Source organism: Meriones unguiculatus, chromosome 2 (genome assembly GCF_030254825.1).
Source record: "Meriones unguiculatus strain TT.TT164.6M chromosome 2, Bangor_MerUng_6.1, whole genome shotgun sequence".
In the NCBI taxonomy this organism is placed as follows: Eukaryota; Metazoa; Chordata; class Mammalia; order Rodentia; family Muridae; genus Meriones; species Meriones unguiculatus.
The window spans coordinates 137,357,122-137,380,642 of record NC_083350.1 but is presented as its reverse complement, the minus strand read 5'-3'; the positions used below and the strand labels follow the sequence as shown (position 1 = coordinate 137,380,642).

At 43.4% G+C, this 23,521-nt stretch overlaps 1 protein-coding gene and 1 pseudogene across 7 annotated transcripts in view; one reads left to right on the top strand and one right to left on the bottom strand.

The window, feature by feature from the left end:
- Positions 1 to 23,521, bottom strand: part of Tnik (TRAF2 and NCK interacting kinase) — a 427,262-nt gene that overhangs the window by 278,416 nt on the left and 125,325 nt on the right. The window lies entirely within an intron of this gene.
- LOC110553680 (iron-sulfur clusters transporter ABCB7, mitochondrial-like) lies at positions 15,835 to 18,093 on the top strand (annotated as a pseudogene).

The following is a 23,521-nucleotide window of genomic DNA, read 5'->3' as shown; positions in this document are numbered from 1 at the left end:
GAAGATGAGCCCAGATTTCCTTCTGCAAGCAGAGGGCCAGCAAGGCTGCAACAAGATAGGAGGGAGGATGGGTGCCCAAAGTCTAGAAACAGCTGGAAAGAAGGATGCTTCATGGAAAACCTAAATGGGCTGGGCTGGTGAGAGCAAGCATGCTGCTGAGCCTAACAACCTGAGTGTGATCCTTTGAGCACATGTGGAGAAGGAAGAGATTCCAACAGATGCAGTTTTTCAAGACAGGGTTTCTCTGTGTAGCCTTGGCTGTCCTGGACTCGCTTTGTAGACCAGGCTGGCCGTGAACTGCCTGCCTCTGCTTCCTGAGTGCTGGAGATTACAGGAGTGTGCCGCCATAGCCAGCTGATAAATGTAATCTTTAAAAAAAATCAGCTTCTTTTTAGATTAATTGTGCATTGTTTATTTTAAAATGGTTATCTTAGGTACTTGTGCCTTCACTATATCTTTGGATACTGATTCTCACTTCAGAGTCCTGTAAGCGGACACAACTAAAGCAGGCATCTCACGAAAGGATTAGCATTTCCCTAAAAAATGGCTTGAAAAAGCTTGTATTGATCAACAAGCAGACAACCAAGTCCATGTCAGAGATAACCCCTGCTCTCCTTACCAGGGAACCCACGTGGAGACTGAGCCTATGGGCTACATCTGAGCAGGGGTCTAGGTTCTCTTCATACATGGTCCTTGGTTGGGTCCTTGCTCTTTGCAGGGACCCCTGGGCCCAGATTATTTGGCTTTGTTGGTCTTCTTGTGGAGCTCTTGTCCCCTTCATATCCGTCTATCCCCTCTTCTTCCATAGGACTGCACGTGCTCTGCCCAAAGTTTGGCTGTGAGTCTCTGCATCTGCTTCGATTTCCTGCTGGGTGGAGTCTTTCAGAAGAAATCTATGGTAGGCTCAATTGCCTGCTCTTTGATCACTTCCCCCTGGTGGGGTGACCTTGCCAGCCCACAGAGGAAGAGGATCCAGGTAGTCCTGATGAGACTTGATAGGCTAGGGTCAGCTACTAGGGTGGAGGACTTCCCCTTTTAGTGGATTAGGGGAGAAAGAATGAGGGAGGGGGGACCGGGAGATGAGGGAAGGGGATACAATCTGGATATAAGGTGAATAAATTGTAAAAGTAAAGTAAAATACATAAATAAAAAAGAAAAAATGAAGTATCTGTTATAAAATAAAACATCTATCATATTTTCAAAGATCACTAAATAAATAAATAAATAAATAAACAAACAAATAAATAAATAAATGTGTTGATTTCTTTCTCCCTTAAGAAGAAAAATTTCCCATTAGTTCTTTAGGTTTAAATAAAACTATAATCAGCAGGTAAAGATCTAAGCCTGTGCGTCTCCAAAACAGGTACGTATCCATACAACCAGCTGACTGCAAGACCACAGACTTCTAGACCTCATCCAGAACATCCTCATTCTGTAAGTCTCAGAGACGACTTTCGCATCCAAGAGGGGCTATAGGAGGTATATAACTTGGCAGAACATGAGCCGAATGGCTGCATGGGGCCTGGTCCCCAAGACAGCTACCCATCCTCTGTCACTAGAGCTGACTGTAGGAGGCTCTGAGGAGGTCACAGTGTGACTGGATGGGAGCTGCCATGCTTTTGTTTGATGGAGGACTGCCAATCTAGAACACAGGCCCTCAATTCTGCATGTGTGTGTTCGAGCATGTGTGTGTGTGCATGTCATATTCATGTGTACACGTTTGGCAGGTGTGTGAGTACATGTGGATAGATATGCACATGTGTGCACGTAGAGGCCAGGGTTGATGTCTGGAATCATCCTCAGCTGCTCTGTCAATTATTCATTGAGATTGGGTATCTCAATAAAACCCAGAGCTCATTGATACGGCTGGTCTAGCTCCCCACCCAGCTTGTCCTGGGGATCCTGTCTCTGCCTTCAGAAGCTGGGGTTACTGGCAGTCTCCCGTACCCATTCAGCACTTACAAATGACCAGAACCCCCTCACTGGGGCTTGCATAACACAGAGCCATCTCCTCACCTCCAGGGCTAGTGAACTTTGAAACAGGCCCCAAGGCCCCTTGGCCCTGACAGGACACCACCAGACCTCCCTGAGAGTGAGCTCTCAGAAGCACTGAGTCCGTTGGCATGTTCACCTCCACTCCCAGCTTCCAGAGCAGGGAGAAGTCGGCAGGTGGTGCTTAAGTCAGGGCTCACAGCCTCTTTGTTACAGCAGCAAGGAGGGTGAGGACAGCAGATCTGCTTGCCTGAGAGAAAGTGCCTGTCAGGGTCCCCGTTGTGCGTCTTATGCCAAGAGCAGCAGAGGAAGTCTGACAGTCTAACCCTTCCCAAATTATTTTGAAGTGACAACTTAAAATTACGTGTTGGCAGAAATCAAATATTCAGGTGTAATGGGTTTAATTAATTTAAAAGCCTCTCTTTTAAGATGATGCTGTAATTGGCAATAAAGCCAAACGCCTAAAATACCTTTTGGTGAGATGGCTTTAAATGTTCAATTATAATGATTTGAGAATTTTGCATGTGATAGGGGGACTTAAATTTGCATAGGCTCCCCACCTCAGTTTGGAAGGCAGCTTCTGTCTGCTTGTACCCCTGAATGGTTCTGGCCGCTAAGCTAAAGGCTGTCACAGAGCATACATGGTGAAGGCTGGAAATCCTCCAGGAAGCCGAGCCCTGTGGAGACTGCACCACACCCCACCCCAGGACCTTTGCACTGCAGTTTCCACTTCATCTTCTTCTAGCTTGCACAAAAGGGGGGGGGGGGGCGCTGCTTCGCACTTTCCTGTGGCCTGTGTAAGCTTCATACCATCTTTGAGGCCTTCTCTACTTCAGCCATAAACTGACATGTACTTACACATATATGCTCACACACGCACATGATCTACACCATGCTTTTTGTCCAGAGCAGTTTTGTCACCTGACACTTGGATTATTTGAATCTTGCTTGTTTCCCACAATCATAATTCCTGGTGCATACCAAATACTCAATTCAAGTAAGCATCCATCACTGTTCTTTTAAAGTGACTTAATAGAATGACATTTTTCATTGTCTTATGAGGCACTAACTCTTGCCAATGTTATTTCAAATGATTTGTTACCAAGATGTTATACAAAATTTTTACATTAAGGTAATGCAGAAAAAGTAATATCACTGCTTCTAGGCTAAGATATCTGGGCAAATCTTAGCTCCTTTTACTAACGAGTTATGACCTTGAGACATTTCAATTCAAATTCCACGGGCTTCTGGTTCTCTCAAGCATCAAATAAAGGTAGAAATTTCAGTTTTCAGGGTTAGGTGTGAGTTTAAGAAATGACAACGTTAGAGCGTGATACACACAGCTGTCCTAAAGTAGTAGAGGACAGAACAGCATGCAGGAAACAGGAGAAAGGCTACCTCTTCATTTTTGCCAGTCATTAGCCAGCTCTCAGCCACGGTGAGTGAGAAAAATCCTCCTAAGGTCAACAGAATGTGAAGGGAGGCCCATTCGTTCCCACAACCTGACCTACTTCCAGCTATTTTTGGTTCACATGAACGAGTGAAGTAGCTAGAAGCTGATTCCGCAAAAATGTGTTCCTTTAAAAGCAGCAGACATTCTCTTCTCGCTTCCCTTCCTGGCTTCCAGCTTGATGGGACAGGAAAACAGGTTTGTGGCTCCAAGCATCACCAGAAGGTCTCGGAGGGGACCCTATAGCCCGGCTTTTAAAGTCCGTTCAAAGTCAAAGGTTGTGGCTGATGACAAAAGGAGTGGACCTGAATGAAAACAGGCTTTTGGTAGCTACATTCAGGTTAGCAGATTCCATTAGGCAGCTCTGAATGGCCTAAACTGAAGATTCATATCATGTATCGGCATCGGAAGGATTAAAAAAGGAGTGATTTTGAATGATCATATTTCTGTGTGAGTGTGTGCAACTGTGTGTGTGTGTGTGTGTGTAGGTCAGGGTCAGTCAGTATATCTTCCTCACTTGCTCTCCATATGAACCGGAAGCTTACCAACTGATGGGACTGGAAAGCCAGAGAACTTCCAGTCTCTAGGCTCCCATGTCACCTGGTGTCTCTCTTTTTAAGTGTCAGGAGATGTGTTGAGGGGTAGACGCATCACCAAAGGCCTAACTGTGCTGCCTTTTTCTTCAGAACACAGACACGCTTATTAGCTACTTCCTGCCATCAGTCGAGCACACGCCACAGACTCAGACTGAGACATAACTAATAGGGGAAGGTGTTGGCAACGGCTCTGAGGTGTCTTCAGAAAGAGCGATGTCTTTTCTCTCACGGGCTACAGTGTTCTTTAACTCAATCTACCTGCTAACAAAGATCGAAGACGGCAGGCTCATTTTCCCAAAGGAATGAACAGGATTAATGACAGCCAACCAAACTGTCTCTTAATTTTCTTTTTGTCTTCCTCTTTGCCGGCCTTCTTGGGGCAGAGTAGATAGATTTTCCTTCAGATAAGGGTGTTAACTCAGGAGGGAGGAAGAAGGGGACTAATAATGGAAGGGCAGGGCTTTTGTCTTTGCCGGTCCCAAAACCTCTACCTGAGAAAGGAGACAGGACATGATATCTTGAAAGAACGCTTAGCCAGGCATCTGAGGAAACTCCTTAGGTGAATCTTCATGCATAACACCTCTTCCATTTATTCCCCCCTGTACTCTCCTGCCAAATCTAAATGATAAGCCCTGTTCTGCCTTTCAAACCTACAGTCCTAATTATGATCCTAGAAAACCCATGCACCAACTCTGCAGAACCTAAGTAATAACACACACAGGAGCCCCACGAAAAAATGAGTGGGTGCCCTGTGAGAGGAGAGAAGATGTTTGTTGGGCCTTAGTTTGAAAGATGGAGACAAAATACTTTAAAACATCGGGGAAAAAATGAGGTGCAGGACACTGGCTTTGTTCTTTTGGTTAAGTTTTCAAACCGAACAACATGGGCCTTTGAAACCGGAACAAGAAAACAGAGTGCAGTGTGGAGCTCTGAAACAGCACCCCTGGTCCCGATCCCCATGGAGGTGGGGTGTAGGGGGGATAAGTTTCCACCTGGCCCTGAATCAGCTCTGTTCTTCCTGATAAGGAAAGGGCCTGGCCAATATCTCACTCCAGGCTGAAAGCAAAACCAAGTCTCCTTCCCCTTGATTCCAGGGCCACTTCCTGGCTTTCACCTGAAGAAGGCTTCCCACTGGAGGTACAGCAAAGAGAGAGAATCCTCTAAGTATCAATTGCTGTCATGTCTTAATATTCCCTGTGATGGCTTTGGCTTGCTCAAATGACAGAGCTTATTATTTTTAGATCCAGCTTTGGTGAGCTTTTCGATCAAAACAAAGTATTGAAAATAACACTTAACCTGGTAAACTCAATTTCAGATGACTGCATCTTAAAATCCACTACCAACTCATTATAAAAACTGGCTCTTATGCAGAGAAAAAAGTTTAATAAGCACCTAGCTCAAAAAAGGGGGGGGGAGGGCTTGTGTAAGTTCTTTTGTTTCAAATATTCTATTTTTGGAATCAAATTCCATAGTACAACTATGAGAAATAACAGATCCTTTGGACTCATTTTGAGACAAATATTGAAGTGAAATTAAGTTTCTGAGTGCTCAATGCTCTATTCCTGATGAGTGAAAACTGCTTAGACTTCCAACGAAGTGGAACAGTTAAACAATAAAGGACTGGAGGAGGGTGTTCATTACACGTGAGTGCCCGTCTTCAGATCCCCAGCACCCACCTAAAAAGCCAGCTGTGGTGGCCCATGCCTGTAATTCCAGCCCCGAACGCTGACTTTCAGGCTTACTGGTCAGCCAACCTAGCCAAATTCACGAGTTCCAGGCTCAACAGATATTATCTCAAAATAATAATAATAACAGCAACAACAATAATTAGAAGAAAAGTGCCATGGTATTGTGACATTATTCACAGCTAACACTATTCTACAATGAAAAAGTAACATTTATTTTCCGCTATGGAATATTTTCAAAATTCTAAAAATATATAAGGAAAAAAATCTGTAAAATAAGTTTACATGTCTATAGTTATGATTCTGTGTCCATGGATAGCTAAAAAGTCAGTTTTCTTTTAATGTGGTAGTTTTCATCATTGAAAAAGCTATCATTACTGCAATAGTGGCATAAATGTCATGGAGCAGACAAAAACTTCCCAATCAGATTTGAGAGACGGAATTTATGCCTATTCAAACCTATTCAAGCTTACATTCCCACCAGCAGTGGAGGAGTGTTCCACTTCCTCCACAGCCTCTCCAGCATGTGTTCTCACTTGAGTTTTTCATCTTGGCCATTCTGATGGCCACTCTGGAAATCAATCTGGCGCATTCTCTGACAACTAAGAATAGCACTTCCTCAAGATCCAGCCATACCACTCTTGGGCATATATCCAAAAGAGGCTCAAGTACACAATAAGGACATTTGCTCAACCATGTTTGTAACAGCTTTATTTGTAATAGCCAGAAGCTGGAAACAGCCCAGATTCCCCTAAACTGAAGAATGGATGCACAAATTGTGGTACATCTACACAATGGAATATTACTCAGCAATGAAAAACAAGGAAATCATGAAATTTGCAGGTAAATGGTGGGACTTGGAAAGGATCATCCTGAGCGAGCTGTCCCCAAAGCAGAAAGACACACACGGTATATACTCACTCATATACACATAACATAGGATAAACCTACTAAAATCTGTGCATCTAATTAAACTAATCAAGAGAGAGGACCCTGACTAAAATGTTCAATCCCCATCCAGAAAGGCAAAGAGGAAGAACATCAGAAGAAGAAGAAAACAGGAAACAAGCTAGGAACCTGCCACGGAGGGCCTCTGAAAGGCTCTGCCCTGCAGACTATCAATGCAGATGCTGAGACTTATGGCCAACTGTTGGGCAGTGTGCATGGAATCTTATGTAAGAAGTGGGAAATAGTAAGATCTAGAGAGGACAGGAACTCCACAAGGAGAGCAACAGAACCAGAAAATTTGAACACAGGGGTCTTCCCAGAGACTCATACTCCAACCAAGTAGCATGCATGGAGATAACCTAGAACCCCTGCACAGATGTAGCCCATGGAAGTTTAGTATCCAAGTGGGTTACATAGTAATGTGAAGAGGGACTGCCTCTAACATAATCTGATTGGCCTGCTCTTTGATCACCTCCCCTGGGGGGAAGCAGCCTTACCAGGCCACAGAAGATGACAATGCAGCCACTCCTGGTGTGATCTGATAGACTAAGATCAGAAGGAAGGAGAGGAAGACCTCCCCTATCAGTAGAGTTGGGGAGGGGCATGCGTGAAGAAGGGGGAGGGAAGGAGAGATGGGTTTATGGGGGGATACAAAGTGAATAAAGTGTAATTAATAAAAAAAAAACCTATTCAAAATTCTTTAGCTCAGTAGATCACAGGCACTACAGGGAAGACAGTAAACCTTACTCTTGTCTTTCATTCATTTCTCTTGGAAATTTACAACATTCCATCACATAGCTAGACCAAAATTTGTTTGCTTCTCCTACTGTGAACCATTTGGCATGCTTATTGGTTGGCTTTTGGGAATAGCTACATAAGGAATATAACTGTACATAAAGCTTTCTCATGGTTTTGAATCTTTCCTGAGATGGAGATGGATACACAGTTTTAGATATAGCCAAACTGGTTCCTAGAAATTGGGCAAAATGCTGTCAATTTAGCATACTTTGGCACTTCCTGGGGAGAGCCTCAGGACAGAATATCAGCTATGAGTCAAGGCTGTTATCACCCTCAAAGGCTAGAGATGCATCACTGTCTCTAAGTCTCTAGGTAATCCTTCAGCAGCCGCACCCTTTCTGATCCAGCTGCAGGCAAAGACTAGGTGCAGTCACCCAGACAAAACCCACTGAGACCAAAACATGGCAAAGGCCAGATGCATCCATTCAAACAAAGCCCACTGAAATCACAGAGAATGAAGAGTGACACAAAGATTTCACAAGGAGATAAAAGTGACATATTTGGCTTAAGACTATTCCCAGCAAAGGAAATACAGGTGTATTCTTCAGTATGAGGCTACTGTCTATACTGATGCAGGGGGCTGTGTGGAAAACTTCAGGGCAAGAGAATAAATTTCCTGGGAATTCTTTGCAAATTTGGAGCATTTTTGTCTGTCAGAATGATGGGAAGGCAATACCAGACAGGGGTAAGGAATGAACACATCAGAAGTGTGTACAAAATTTTCCTACAAAGAAAGCCCCATTCTGTCAAAGTTCCAGCAGCAAGGAGACATTCTTCAATGTTGCAGACCCTCCCTAGGTGTTAGGGCCCAGGTCCCAGCTAAAGTCCTCCAAGGCAAATTCTGCTGGACGATTTTGTTTGATCCTAACAATAATTGGGGGGTAAAGAGGGAGAGACATGGACAGGAGATGTCTCTGCATCTCTTTTCAATTTCAAACTCAAATTTAATAATGTGGGAATTTTATGTGAAATCTGGCTCCTCTCAAAAAAAAAAAAAAATCCTAAGACCTAGCAACACTGGACCACAGTTTCCATAGCAACAATTAGCAGGAAATAAGCAGTAGCTGCCTCCTTGGGGCTGAGGGACTGGCCATTTCACACAGCATTACCTGCTCCTGTGAACATCCAAATTTGGAAGGTCCGTGGCAGGCAAGACTGGGGGAAATTCTAAGATGGTCCTAAATGGTTCAATTCTCCCTTTCCCGCCATCATGTTCAGTAACTAGAGGAACATCTTTCACTGTGGGCCAGTGTGCTTGTATTCTGATCATCACCTCATCTGCCCTGGACCACTTAGAAGACCCCTCCGTGAAGCCTGAGGGGAAAGCCTTCAGGAGCCATGCTTTATTTCCCAACAGCATCAAGCCCCACCGTTACCCCTCACCATCACTGTCATCACACCCCACCGTTACCCCTCTAGAAAGGAACTGTCCCAAACCCACCAAATTCCTAGACTAAAAAGCCACAGGAAAGCATAGGACCAAGAAGAAAGAGGTCGGATAGCATTACAAACTTGGCAAGGAAGTGGATCCTGCCAGGCATCCCCCACCCCTTACTTTGATTGGGTTGCTCAGATTGGGGGAAGACCAGTCACTTCACCTCTAGAGTAGGGAAGGGGAGGTCAAAGACTCCACCAAGTCTAGAGCAAAATGCCTCTTCCTAAGGCAAAATGGTGCAGGACTGAATGTGGCCAGGGCAGGGTAACACTTCCCTCACATCTCTGCTCCAGTGAGTAAACACAACCAGTTAGTATTTGTATTACTATTTTGTTGAAAGGCTAGGCAGATAAAATGGCTACTTGTTTGTTTATTCCATAAAGCACTTTCCAAATTTCTTTCTTTTTTTTTTTCAATGCAGTTTATTCAGGAACCTTGAACAATCATTGGACCCCGGGGAAAGCCAGCCCACAGCTTAAATAGCCTCTGGGTAGCCAACCCCAGCATGCCACGTGGGCAATGCAGATAGGTCCACATACATGGAAGCAAGCCAGATCCTCAGCCTTAGCCAAATGTGGAGTTGTTTGTGACAGAGAGCACTCACCATCGGGTTTCTTTTTTAATACAAAGTTTAATTTTAAAGACTTTCAATTATTTTTAATTTTGTATCTGTGAATGTATATGTATATGAGTGTAGGTTCCTATGGAGGTCAGGTGAGAGTGTCGAATCCCTGGAAATTGGAGTTCTAGACCATTGTGAGCTGCCTGACACAGGCACTGGGAATTGAGTTCTCAGCCATAGCAGCAAGTGCTCACCTCATCTTTGCCCTGGAGGTGTAACTTTTATGTACTAAAATCCGTCCCTTGTAAGTAGACAGCTTGATGAGTGTTAATAAATTTATATAGTCATAACAAACAGCTATCAAATGTTCTCTGCTGCCTTTCTGTAGCTAAATCCCTCCTAAATACTAACTTCAATAATCCTCTCTCTAGGCTTACAGTCCTGTCTTCTCTAGAATACAATATTGATGGAACCACTGAGGGTCTTTGGAAACTAGCTTCTTTCACTTAGAATAATGACATAGGATTTGTTTCATTGCTGAGTAGTCACCTGATGTATAGATGTATAAAGATCTATTGTTCTCCAGCTGTTAGACAACTAGATCATCTCCAATTTTTGGCTGTTTTGTGAAATGACCCAGAATCCTCACAATAGTTAAGTATTTTATTTCTTCTGAACAAACGTCCACAGATGGAACAGGTCATGCAGCGTGGAAAAGTACCCAAGTATTTCCCACACCACCTGTAGTGTGTGGTAACACACACACACACACACACTGCTGGTAACTCTTACCAGCGATCAGCGAGCGTTCCAGTTCCTTCCTGACATTGCCAACACTTGACAGTGTACATCCTTTTTCATATCAGTTGTATTCATCATACACGGTACAGCGCATAGTAAAATTTTCTCAATGACGCATATAGATGAAGAGAAATATACAGATATAGATATATGCTTTTATATACACTATAAGGGCAACTGTCATTTCTTTGGTGAACCAGATTGTCTGACAGAGGTTAAAACTGCACTTTTTATTTGTATCCCTATCACTGTGAACTAAAATCCATAAACAACCCTGTCCAAATAACTAAGACTGGAAAAGTGGATTTTTGTTTCCTTTTGTTTTGCAGGAAAGTTTCATCCAGTGAATAGTACCCTCGTTTGAAACCCAAAGTCTCATGGTTATTTTCTTGCTGACTTAAGGCCTCTCATTTCAAAACGCCCTGGTACTGTGCTGTAACTAAACACGTCCTCTCCCCCAAACAGGTGTGACCTCCCGATGGAGCACCTGCTATCTCTAGCCATTCTCTTGCCCTGGGGACGGAACCCAGAGGTTCACACTTGCTGGGAACTGAGCTATATTCCCAGCCGTGAGTTCCTTTTTAAGACTGGCACTTGTTTTTCTGATTTCCTATCTCCTTCCCCGGCTTTGGGTTGTTGCGGCCCTCACCTAAACTCCATCTTCAAAGCACCCTGTGCTGTACAACCACAGAGCTAAGTCAAAACCTGGCTTAACAGCTCTGAAAATCTCCCCAGAAATTGGGCCCACAGGCACCTCTGCAGTGCAGTGACATACATTTTACGGCTCATTTCCAGGTCACAGCTCTGTCTGACAGATAGAGGATGTCAGTCAAGTGTACCCAGGATCTGAGGACAGAATCTCTGTCAGTATTTCCAGATACACAAGAAAGCTTTCAGGGAAACTTAGCAGCCAATTTTGAGGTATCTTACAGAAGCTTTTATTTTTATTTTTCTACGTTTCACAGACATAAATGATACCAAGCACACAGGATACTTATTCAAGGCCAGCAAACCCAGCAGGCTAGGCCTGATTCTCTAGTGTGTCTTAAAAACAAACTCTCCTTTTTTTCCAGTTTGAACAGCCCTGCTACTGTTGTAGACAGTCATGTGTGGTGGACCCCTGGCTGGGATGAGGAGCTTGCCCAGGGACCTCTGGACTCCATTGCAGCTGCATTAGTCCCAGCAGTCTGTAAGGCTTTTCCTCTCTGGGAGTAGTTTACTCATCTAACATGTGAGGGTCACTGCAGGGCTTTAGAGCCTGTGTCCATCAAAAGTGAGCGAGAATCTGAGCTGGCTTTGTAAAGAGCAATATGGCTGCAGGAGGCCAGGGCAATCTCATACTTCCCCCTTCCCCTCCCCAGAGTTCCTTAGGTAAAACAGAGACATTAGCCAGCCTTTACCAGCAGCTAGAGGTCAAGAGCTCCTGGTGAGAATACGGCAGAGTCCACGATGTCTAGAGAGAGGAAGCCATGGGAAGAACAGAAGGCAGTTTCTGAGAAAAAAGGAAGCAGAGGTGAGGGAGCCTAAGGAAACCACACTCTTGAGTATTCAGGCGGACACCAGAAACATGTCAGCAGCTTGAAGCTGAGCTTCCAATCTCAGGGATTATGATGCCATAGTTGATTCTAGAGCTTGGAGTCAGGAAGACTTCTAATACAACCTCGGCTCCTTAGTTCCCACAACACAGTTCTCCCACAAGAACAGAAATGTAGTCTGAATACTTCTCAGCCACTGTCTATGTCCTTGTGGTAGTGTCTTCCCGGATTTACACAGGCAGGAGTGCCACGCCAGGGAAAGTTCAACTGCAGAGGTGAACCGCCTGCCCTTTGATACACTTCTTGAAACTTAGCGAACTACAGACTCATCCAAAGGGAGAACTTTAAGATGCCATCGGAATCCAGTGTTCTGGTGATCACAAGCCAAAACAAAACAGGAACTGATGATGTTCCCTGAACCTCTGCTCCTCCCATGAGCAGACAGGACAGAAGCCATTCTCATGAAGTAGAGGATGGTACTATTTGTGTGGAATAGGAGCCATGCACCTCCAGGGCTCTAGCTTCATCAGATCCCCCTCTCCCTGTGATTACTATTCTATGGCAGAATGAACAAGATGTAGTCATTTGGTGGCTCTTCCCCTCCACACCTTCTATTTCCGGTCAACCACCGAAGGATTATTTAGCTATCACATGGGCAAAGCTTCGCATTTTCTTCTTTTAGTTCTAAGCTGCAGGAGCCTCTTCCAATACAAAGACAGGTGACGTGCCCAGATGGATGAATATGACATTCTACTTTCTTTAGCAAAGCCATGAATCCTTCGATTTTCTAAAGCCATGGTATTTATCAAAAGGAAAGCTTGGCTTGTTGAAATAGCATTACTGTCTTTTTTTAACTGGCACTGGTTAAATGTTTACTATTACATAGCTTGGTTGTTTACAAGAGTTGCCTATGAATCTTATAATGAAGTAGGCTATTATTAGCCCAGATTTTATGTTAGGAAAGTGAAAAAAAATGCTATATAAACTGTCACAAAGACAAAAAATAAATTTTTGCTCTAGGTCTGACTCGGCTAACAGCTCTGACCACTATTCTCTCTCCCCATGCTTCCCTGGCACTGCTCATCTTTCTTTGTCTTTAGAGCTGCCCTCATTTCACAAACCTTTGTTGACAGCTTGTTATATCACACATGAAAAGCTCATGTGTGAAACTGTGAAATTCTCCATGTCTAGCACTGTCTCTGTTTCTTCCAGTATTCCACAACCAGCGCCTGCATCCAGGTGCCATGCTACCAGCCAAGGGTAGTCCTCCTTGGTGGAGCATTGCAGTGCTTGGCAAGAAAGATGTGCCTCTAGGCTCTTCCATGACTGGAAGGTAAAGTCCAGCTATGGTCCATTCTGAGGCTCTGCCCTAATCCTGGGCTTCTGCTGATATCTGAGAGGGCAGCTGTGGTTTTTGTCTCTTTCTCACTAGTTCACCTAGAAGGAGACTTTGAGTTGCTTTAGCCAATCCTCATTTCTCCCACAAGGTTCCCTGCTAGCTCCCTAAAAACATTCCCAAATGCTTCACTTGCAGTAGTATAGGAACTGGTGTATCACAAATGACTACTGCCTAAGCTAGAGTTTTTATTGCTGTGAAGAGACACCATGACCAAGACAACTCTTATAGAGGAAAACATTTAGTTGGCTGGCTTACAGTTTCAGAGGTTTAGTCCATTAACATCATGGTGGGAAGCATGACAGCATGCATGCAGATGTGAGTCTGGAGAGGGGATGAGAGTTCTACATCTGGATCCTCAGGCAGCAAGAAGAGAGAGAGCCAGGAGGCCTGACTTGAGCATCCGAACCTCAAAGCCCACCCCGAACAACACACTTCCTCCAACAAGGCCACACCTCCTATAGTGCCACTTCCTGTGAGCCTACGGGAGACATTTTAATTCAAAGCACCACCCCTATGCAAACTGATTTTGCATGTATACCAATGAGTCCCAGAGGAGCCAGTCTCAGCTGAAGTAATTCTGGAAAATAACCCAGCAGTCCAGTTGAAGCCAGTAGAAGACTAGTCTTCTGGTCTTTGGTCACAAGGTTCTTCCTATGCCCCTTTCTTCATGGTGGCATAAGGATATTTTGCCCTTAAGAAAACAAAGAAACTGAGGCTGGAGAGATGGCCCAGCAGTTAAGAGTACGCTCTGCTACTGCAGTATACCTGGATGCAGTTCTCAGCACCCACCTGGCAGTCAACAAATGTAACTTGAGTTCCAGAGGATGGACGGCCTCTTCTGGCCTCCACAGACACTGCACCAGACACGGCGCACAGGCACACATGCAGGTAAAATACCCAGGCACAAAAAACAAAGATAAGTAGTTTTTTAAAAGAAATTGATGTAAAATGAGCAAGCAGTCCTCTTCTGAGGCAGATAAAGCTCCGAGAGGAAAGCTCCTTGAGAGTGGGTAGTTGACGAATCTCCACGGTCTGGGGTGTCCTACATGTTAGAGATTGTGAGATCTTGCTGGAACAGGGGCCAGCATGAGCTGGGCCATGGTGATTTTCATAGAGTCCTAAGCTCACCCTTAGCCTTCTCCAACCTAGACCCACTCAACATACCCTCCACCAAGCAGGATGGAGAAGCCACATGGAATAGTCGACCCTTCGAAACATCCCTCAGGAGAGGTTACTGAGCAAGCATTGTAGGTAATACTTGGACTAACATTTCTGTCTCAGTAAATTTGCGTTGATCTTAATGCTTATTAGAAAACACTTAACAAAGAACAAACCTGAAGGCATAGTTACCAATGCCATCCTAAATGCCACAGAGTCAATTTAAAACACAATTTACTTAGTGTGGATCACGTCTACCTAAGGATTCTTTATATACAAAGAGTACATTAAGAAATTTAAAACTCTGTGAGTCGTACACATATAGAAAAAAAGACCATGAAAGTATGAGAGGGGGTTTCTAGGATGAAGGATTTCAGGGGAAAAAAGGGGGAACCAGACAGAATAATGGGGAGTAAAAAGGATGAAAATCCACTCTATCCATACGACACTGCCAAAGAATAAATCGGATCAATCAATGCTAATTGTATACAATAAAAATCACTGTAGGTTGGGTTTTAATTTAAAAATGCTTTTAATTTAAAAAGTAAAATAGGGGGCTGAGGAGATGGGCTCAGTAGTTCACTGCTCTTGCAGAGGACCCAAAATCAGTTCCCAGTGCCTACATCAGGTGGCTCACAAACACCTATAACTCCAGGTCCAGAGCCCATGCTCAGCAGACACACTTACCCTTCTACATCAACAGATTGTCAAGATCTACTGTTGTTTTGTTTTGTTTTGTTTTGGAGTTGGTTTTGTTTGTTTTTGTTAGTTTAAGGCAGGTTTTCTCTGTGTAGCCCTGGCTGTCCTGGAACTCACTCTGTAGACCAGGCTGGACTCAAACTCAGAGATAAGCCTGTCTCTGCCTCTGCCACCTGAGCGCTGGGATCAAAGGTGTGAGCCACCACTGCCGGGCCTACCGTGTTTTTATTAAAAAGAAAGCCAATTATTTGGGTTTAAAGTGGCTTGTAAATATTTTATTTTGGAACAACATATGATAAATTCAAGCTGAAAATCACCCGAGTTTGCTTTCTTCTGTTACCAGACTCTAGACCTCAAACACTTGAACAGTTTTCAAATTCTCAGACTTCAGTGTTTGCTGGAATGTCCCAGACAGTTTGTTAGGCACAAAGTATGGGTTCCTGACCCCACATTCTGCTATTTCCACTCCTAGAACTGGGTTCTGGAAGCCATGTGTAGGCTCAACCCTGCAACAAGCCACTCTAGAATCTCAGCAGAGTGGCCTGCTTCCTCATAAGGGACACCTGCTCCTCAGAGGTTGGCAGAAAGGCCAAAAAAAATGAGGGAGGAAAAGAAGGATGAAAGAAGGATAGACAAAGGAAGGGAGAAAAGGTGAAAAGAGGGAGAGAGAAAAGAGGGGGGAGAAGTACACTTAGTTTAAAAAAAAAAGAACTCAGTTTCCCACAATCCTCCTCTCTCGGTTCCTTTTTCCTCGCTCAAGATGGCAAGATGGCAAGATGGCGCTGCTCGCCATACATTCTTGGCCCTGGGCAGCTGCGGGGGCTGCTTTGGAAAAGCGCAAGCATTCAGCAGTTCTGACTTGGCCTCTAGTCTCTATCTGCGACTCAGGCCCGCGGTGGAGGTCGCATCAGCACAGAGCGTCAGGAAGTGCTGGAATATACCAGACTACACAGTCACTAAGAAATACTACATGGCAGAGGTGGGGAAAAGACAAGTCAAGACAGTTACTAGATGCTACAAAGGCTCTCCTGGCATGGCCATTGATAGAAAAGAGAACATGGGCACGCAGGAGCAGGGCTCCACACAGACCCAGAAGAAAGGTTTAAAATACATTGATACCAAAACAAACAAACAAACAAACAAACAAACAAACATTAAAGTGATGCTTTCTTATGTGTGGGCCAAAGACAGGCCTGATCTATGAGCCAGAGCTGTCGTCTCCCTGGGATTTTTGGGTGGTGCAAAGGCCATGAAAATTGTGGTTCCTTTCATGTTTAAATATGCTGTAGACAGCCCCACCCAGATGCCGGGAAACATGCTGAACCTGAGTGATGCACCAAATTCAGTTGCAACCATGGCAACAGCAGTTCTGATTGGCTATGGTGTATCAAGAGCCAGAGCTGCCTTTTTCAATGAAGTTCAAAACACAGGATTGGACAAAGTAGCCCAAAATTCAGTCCGAAGAATAGCCAAAATGTATTTCTCCATCTTCGCAGCTTGGATCTGGATTTCCATCTGAGCAGACAGGAGCTTTATCTAAGGCTATGGACAGGGACACAAGGGGTATTAGTTTTGTCCTCAGAGCTTTAGTATTTCATCTTTTCCCTATTATGTTTGAGATGACCCTTGTCAGTAGTGTTTTGTATTATAAATGTGGTGTCCAGTTTGCATTTTTAACCTTGGGAACACTTGGTGCATATACAGCATTCATGGTTGCAGTTACACGAGTGGAGAACTAGATTTAGAGTAGAAATGAACAAAGCAGATAACGATGCAGGTAACGCTGCTATTGACTCACTGCTGAATTACGAAACGGTGAAGTATTTTAATAATGAAAAATATGACGCACAGAAATAGGATGGATTTTTGAAGACCTATGGGACTGCTTCATTGAACAATAGCTCTACTCTGGCTATGCTAAACTTTGGCCAGAGTACTGTTTTCAGTGTCGGGTTAACAGCTATAATGGTGCTTGTCAGTCAGGGAATTGTGGCAGGTGCCCATACTGTGGAAGATCTAGTAATGGTGAACTGACTGCTCTTTCAACTTTCATTACCCCTTAACTTCCTGGGAAATCTACAGAGAGAAACAAGACAAGGACTCATAGATAGGCACACCTTGTTTACTCCGCTCAAAGTAGACACGCGGATAAAAGACAAAGTGATGGCCTCTTCCCTTCACATAACACCACAGACAGCCACGGCAGCCTTTGATAATGTGCATTTTGAGTACATTGAAGGACAGAAGTCCTTAGTGAAGTATCTTTTGAAGTTCCTGCAGGAAAGAAAGTGGTCATTGTAGGAGGTAGTGGGTCAGGGAAAAGCACAACAGTGAGGCTGCTGTTTTGCTTCTAAGAGCCTCAAAAAGGCAGCATTAACCTTGCTGGTCAAAATATACAAGATGTGTGCCTGGAAAGTCTTTGGAGGGCGGTTGGGGTAGTACCTCAGGATGCGGCCCTCTTTCTTATCACTATCTACCACAGCCTCTTATGTGGAAACATTAATGCTTCACCGGAGGAAGTACATGCAGTAGCAAAATTAGCTAGCCTTCATGAAGCAATTCTTTGAATGCCACATGGACATGACACACAAGTAGGGGAATGAGGACTCAAGCTATCAGGATGAGAAAAGCAGAGAGGAGCACATTGCAAGAGCCACTCTGAAGGAAACCCCCCAGTCATTCTCTATGATGAAGCTACTTCATCATTAGATTCCATTACTGAAGAGACTGTTCTTGGTGTCCCGAGGGATGTGGTCAAGCACAGAACTTCCATTTCCACTGCACACAGATGATCAACAGTGGTTGATGCAGATGAAGTCATTGTCCTGAGCCAGGGGAAGGCAACTGGGTGTGGAACCCACTATGGTCTTCTCACTAGGTCTAGCAGTCTCTATCCAGAGTCTCTGTACATAGAGCAGCCATGTACAGAGCCATGAGAGCCTTGAATGGGCTGCGAAGAAAGAGAGTCTCTCCAAGAAGGAGGAAAGGAAGAATTTGTCAACACTGTGAAAGGCTTTGGAAATTGCTCCTGTTGAGGAACACAAGACATTTTCTTGTCTTTCTTTTTGTTGTCTTGTTTGGTTTTGAAATATACATTTGCACTGAGGCAAAACCAGTCCATAAAGACATGAACCATACATTCCCATTCCTTTAATACTATTAAATAAGATTTATTTAAAGGAGTGTTTGCCTTTTATGGCTTTCACCATCTTTTGAATGTGACATCTGTAATTATCCCCAAATTATTTTCTTGTTATGGCTCCACGTGTGCTCAGTGCATAATTTTTGTTACTGTTTGATTTTACCCTATAACTATTTTTGAAGTCTGACATCCATTTGATGTCGATAACCATATGGATTAGTGTGATTTCTGAAATTATGTAGTCTTTAAAACCTCCTTTATGCTGAGAAGTTGTAGGGAGAACACCTTTTCTCTTAAACAGGAATTAAAAGAGAAAAGTGTAGGTTTTTCTGCCTCTTTCCTTACCCTAGCAACAGTTCCTTGCCAATCTGAGAATTAGTTTACCAACACAATTAAAGTCAGAATTTACCAAATATGAACTATATTTATACTTTGGGCATTTTACTTTTAGATACACATAATTAGAGTTTTTATTATGTCCTTTAGGGAAGGAAAACCTCATATTGGTGGATAAAAGATTATCTTTAATCACCACTGGAACTTTTCTCTAGTGATTGGAATTTTATTTTGACTCCCAGATTTTTATTTTGGACCAAAATTTATTAATTTTTCTTTGAAGTCTCACAAACCTTGATGTCATTTGAAAGTTACTATACAGGCAACAATCCCCAAAGCTTAGGGAGTTAATGGTTTTTCCTATTTCCATCTTAAATGCACTGCTTTGCTACCTGAAGTTACACAAACAAATAAATAGGATGTTATACATCCACACACGTGTCTGCCTGTGCACATGTACATATGTCTATATAAACGAGTGTGCACTTAAAGTTATTAAAAACACTTGGTAAATAGGAAAGGATTCCATATGTATATATACTCACTTTAGATGATCAGGTATCTTAATCTATATTGGCACTTCAGAATTGCTATGTTTATTGTAAGGCTTTTTCTTACTTATTTGTCATTTAATGAGATCTCTTAAGTCTAATGGAAAAAAAAGAGACTACGCGTTATATTCAAGTTTTACTTAGAAAAAATAGAAAAACCTATTTTACCTATTAGAAGTAGTTATTAAAATGAGTTACACACTTCACTTAAAAAGTTGTTCACATGGGCATGGTAGTGCCAACCTGGAGCCCCAGGTGAGGAATTTGAAACTAGCCTGGGCAATTTAGGAAGACCCTATCTTTTGAAACTGAAGAAGGAAAAAAAAAGGTCTCTCGTTTCAATACATATTTAATCTGTTTGATAGCACTCATTTACTTTGAAGCACATGTGTATCTCATGACTGTCCACATAATCATATGTAGTGTGGTTTTGTTCCTCAGGAAAGGCCCTAAAATCCTTATTACATTATGCTTTTAATGTGTTTTAAATGGTAATTTAGTATGGCAGAGATTAATATTTTGATTAGTGTTATTGGTATTGGTGAATAGATATCTATTGTATTAAAAAGAAAAGAAAACTGGTAACTGAGTTAACTAGAACTAGAAGAATTTGAGCAACAAAATAAATAATACAGTGTTTGAGTATAACCCAGAGAATAAAGCAGAGTGCCCATGGGTCCAAGCTGCAGGAATAAATGACTGAGTTAATAAATGAGAGTGATAAAGTTAAAAATCTATACAACTTAAGGAGATTCTTTGCCCTCCAGGGAGAATACAGCTCTCACTCTTTCAGTGTGGCCTACAGCAAAAACAACCTTCCAAAGCATGCTCTAGAATGAAGATAAATGCATCAGGGAACCTGGACAGATACTGTCTGAGCCAGGACAACGTCCCATCCCCATGGCAGTCATGTTGATAATTTGAACCTCAACAGAACAGAATGAGAACAGCATGCTGCTTCCACACTTGTCCTCCCTCAAGCCAAGTACCATCACAAGAAAAATAACCACCAAGGAGCAGCCCACAAGATGCCCGGCCAAGGCTTCTCAACACAGGAGGGTGGTCCAGACCAAGCCATATGAAATCACTGCCATAACAAGAGCAGAGCGAGGAGATATAATAGCTAGGAAGGATGTGTTACAATCCAAGACAGGGCCCTGGCAGAGCGAACAGACACTGATGCTATCCAAATGAAGAATCAGTTTTAGCACTTGAACGGATGACAACAGACACTACGTCTGTTCTTAGCCAAAAGGGCTAGAAGCAGTAACTTTATCATAAAAAAAAAAAAAACCCAAACACCAATCCTTATCAAACAGCTACTATGTTCCAGGGTATTGATAACCTCAACTGCGTGGAGAAAAAGTCTGATGGAGCCCCACAATAATTAAATGGTCACAAGGCCCCACCTACTCACATGAAATCCCAACATGTACCAAAGGAGAGAGTATAGAGTGATGAAGAGCATACTAAGGACATTCCCGGTGCCTGTCCATGTGCCCTTAGAAGAGAGCCTCCGCCCTGCAGGTTTTATGGACTCTATAGGCAGTTGGGGGCCCTCTTGAGCAGGTGCCTGCTTTGCATACAGCAATCACAATAGCCCTTCTAACTTTTGCCTGCTCTCCCAAGTGTGTGGTATGTGTGGCAGTGGGAGTCCTGGTGCTTTTCCTTTTGATCTAATCTCAGTCCTGGTATACTCTTTTACCTGAGTCAGCTGCTGAGAGGTTGTTTGACGTTTACTAAGGTACCCGTGAGTTCAGATGCTGCTCCTCTTCCAACAATATAAAAGAGTCAGCCCATGCTGGGCTGAGTTACGGCTCCCCTGGGGGAACGTTGGTCTAGCATTCATGAGACTCTGGGTTCGCTCTCAAGCACCAGAAACGAAAAAAGAGGCAGCTCCTTTCCCCTAGAATTCTACTCAAGCAGGTCACAAGGAAAGCTTTTCAACACATCTGGTCTGAGAAGACATGAGCCTTTCAAACACGCTTCCTTCTTGCTTCCTATTGTGTAATCCAGCTCTTAAATGTTACCTCTTTCTAGAAATAATTTTGTTGTTTCTCATCTTCTCTCTGTGTTTCCCTCTCATGAAAAGAAAAACAAACTCCTACAATGCCCAGATCTTACCTCTCTGAATTCTCCTCCATACAATCACAGCAGTTTTAATGCTCATTTTGTGCTTTCACATCCAGGAAACTATGAATACACAGCCCTTTGTGGGTGGTCCAATGTACTCGGTTGACCTATAGAGTCTGGCAATTTTCTTTAAAAAAAAAAATTGTGTGTGTGTGTGTGTGTGTGTGTGTGTGTGTGTGTGTGTGTTTAGATATTGACTAGAGCCTTATACGTGTTCAGAACCTCACTCAGTGTGTCCCCCACACAGCCCTCTCCATACTCCTTATAGGCTATTAAATAGTGCAAAACAATATTATGGCTAGATAGAGGTTTGGGGTGGTCATGATAGCTGAGGTGCATGTGTGTGTGTGTGTTCACTCTCCTTCTTCCCTAATGCAGCAGTTTTTGACAGAGACATATGGCCATTTAGATGCTGACAACGCTTTCAGGCAAGAAAGAAGTTATTGATGAGCTCATTTTGGCTAAGTATTCTATGATGGGGCCTCACTACGCATTTTTGCAACGCTCAGAACTGAGACAGTCACAAGGCAAATCTCATGAACATGGATTCAATATGCAGTCCCTCTAAGATCAATCATTGTTTAACCTGCTTAAGTACAATTTCCTTAAGTTATCTTTTCTCACATCCTTAAGAAAGTCACATTTTTTTCTGAACTGATTCCTCCTGCCTGAAACCACCCTCATTTAATTATAACAGACGTGCCAAGTTGGTTCAGGACTGATCACCTTGTCAAGAGTATGGATGCTATTTTTTTTCTTTTGAATGAAAATCCTGAACTCTGACTTACAGCACGCTCGTAGGCGACCAAGGTACTCAGGAGTTACAGAGACTGAAGCTTCATTTGTGCACTTGGCATATGGTGTGGCCCAGGCTCCAACGCCAGCCACGCTGTCCCTGAATCTGTCTTTCCATCCTGTTTTAGGAGGTAATGACTTCCTCTCCGGGCTGGAGAGACAGTGATTTCCATGGTTACGGTTCAGCTGATGTGTATCAGCCCTCATGAGGTTGGGGATATGTCTTCATTGTATACGGTTCCATCTGATTTCTTCCCCCCTTTCACTCACCCAAATGATTTCCATTCTTCCGTTGCTCAGCAGCTTGTCAGTTGGGGAAAGAGCTTATGCCTCTTTGTTTGGCATTCTGGCCAGAGCCCAGGCCCCATTTTCCAAGCACTTAATGAGCTCTGCCGTTCCTGGCTTGTGATCACCAGCCCTTTCCTTTATATATTGCATCTTTTCTGGAGGAGAACTGAACGCAACAGCAAGCCAGGCTGACACTTAATAAGGAAAGGATAAACTGCTATTTGGGCATAAAAACAGCCTGAAGTTTATTTATTTATTTATTTATTTATTTATTTATTTATTTATTTATTTTTGTGTAGATGAGTGTGCAGTTAGCTTTCGCCACGCAGAAAAGTGGGTAGTTGTAGGCGAATATTAGGTGTGTGATATGTGAGAGAGATCCAGAAGCAGCGGAATCAAAAGCCCAGGGTTTTTAGAGAAGTTGAATGAGTCTGTTTGTGCGTGCAGAGGTGCAAACACCCATTGGGAGCATATGGAAACCATAGCATGTTCTGTTGCTACTTCTCTGCCTTGTTGGAAATGAAGTCTCTCGGCGAACCTGATGCTCACTGTTCCAGGAAGCCCCCAAGTCTGCCTGTCTCTGCCCACCAGCACTCGAGTTCTAAGCATGGGCCACCAAGTCTGGCTCTTGTGTGTATGCTGGGGAAGTGTGCTGGGCTTCAACTTTGATCCTCGTGTTTGTGCGACAAACACTCTATTAGCTCAAGTGTCTCCCCAGCCCTACTAATGAGCTTTAAAGAAGGCTCAAGAGTTGAAATAAAGAACACATTCTTGTAGGGTAGAAACTTAACCATCACTCCCACTCCAACCATCAAGGTGCTCAACAAGAAGAGAAAACCCCAGGGAACTCAAATATGAGAAATAAATAGCAATTATAATAAATAAATAGGAAGCACACATCAGAGAGTGAAAACACGGGTCCTTTTCCCTTCTTCTTCCTTAAAGAAATAAACACAAAATATTACATTTTCTTCACCATAATCATCCTCTCATTTGGACAACACTCTTTCAGTGTCACCCAGATGTTTATGATTGTTCTCGGTACAAAGGACAGAGCACTCATTAAACAGAAACCTTATCTTTAAGTACAGTCTAGCAGAGAGTGGAATGAAGACTGAATGAATGCATGAATGAATGGCAGATGGCAATGAGTACTACCAGGAGCAGGGTGGGGGGGCTAAGGAGCACAGTAAGCACAGAAACAGACAGAAGATTGGG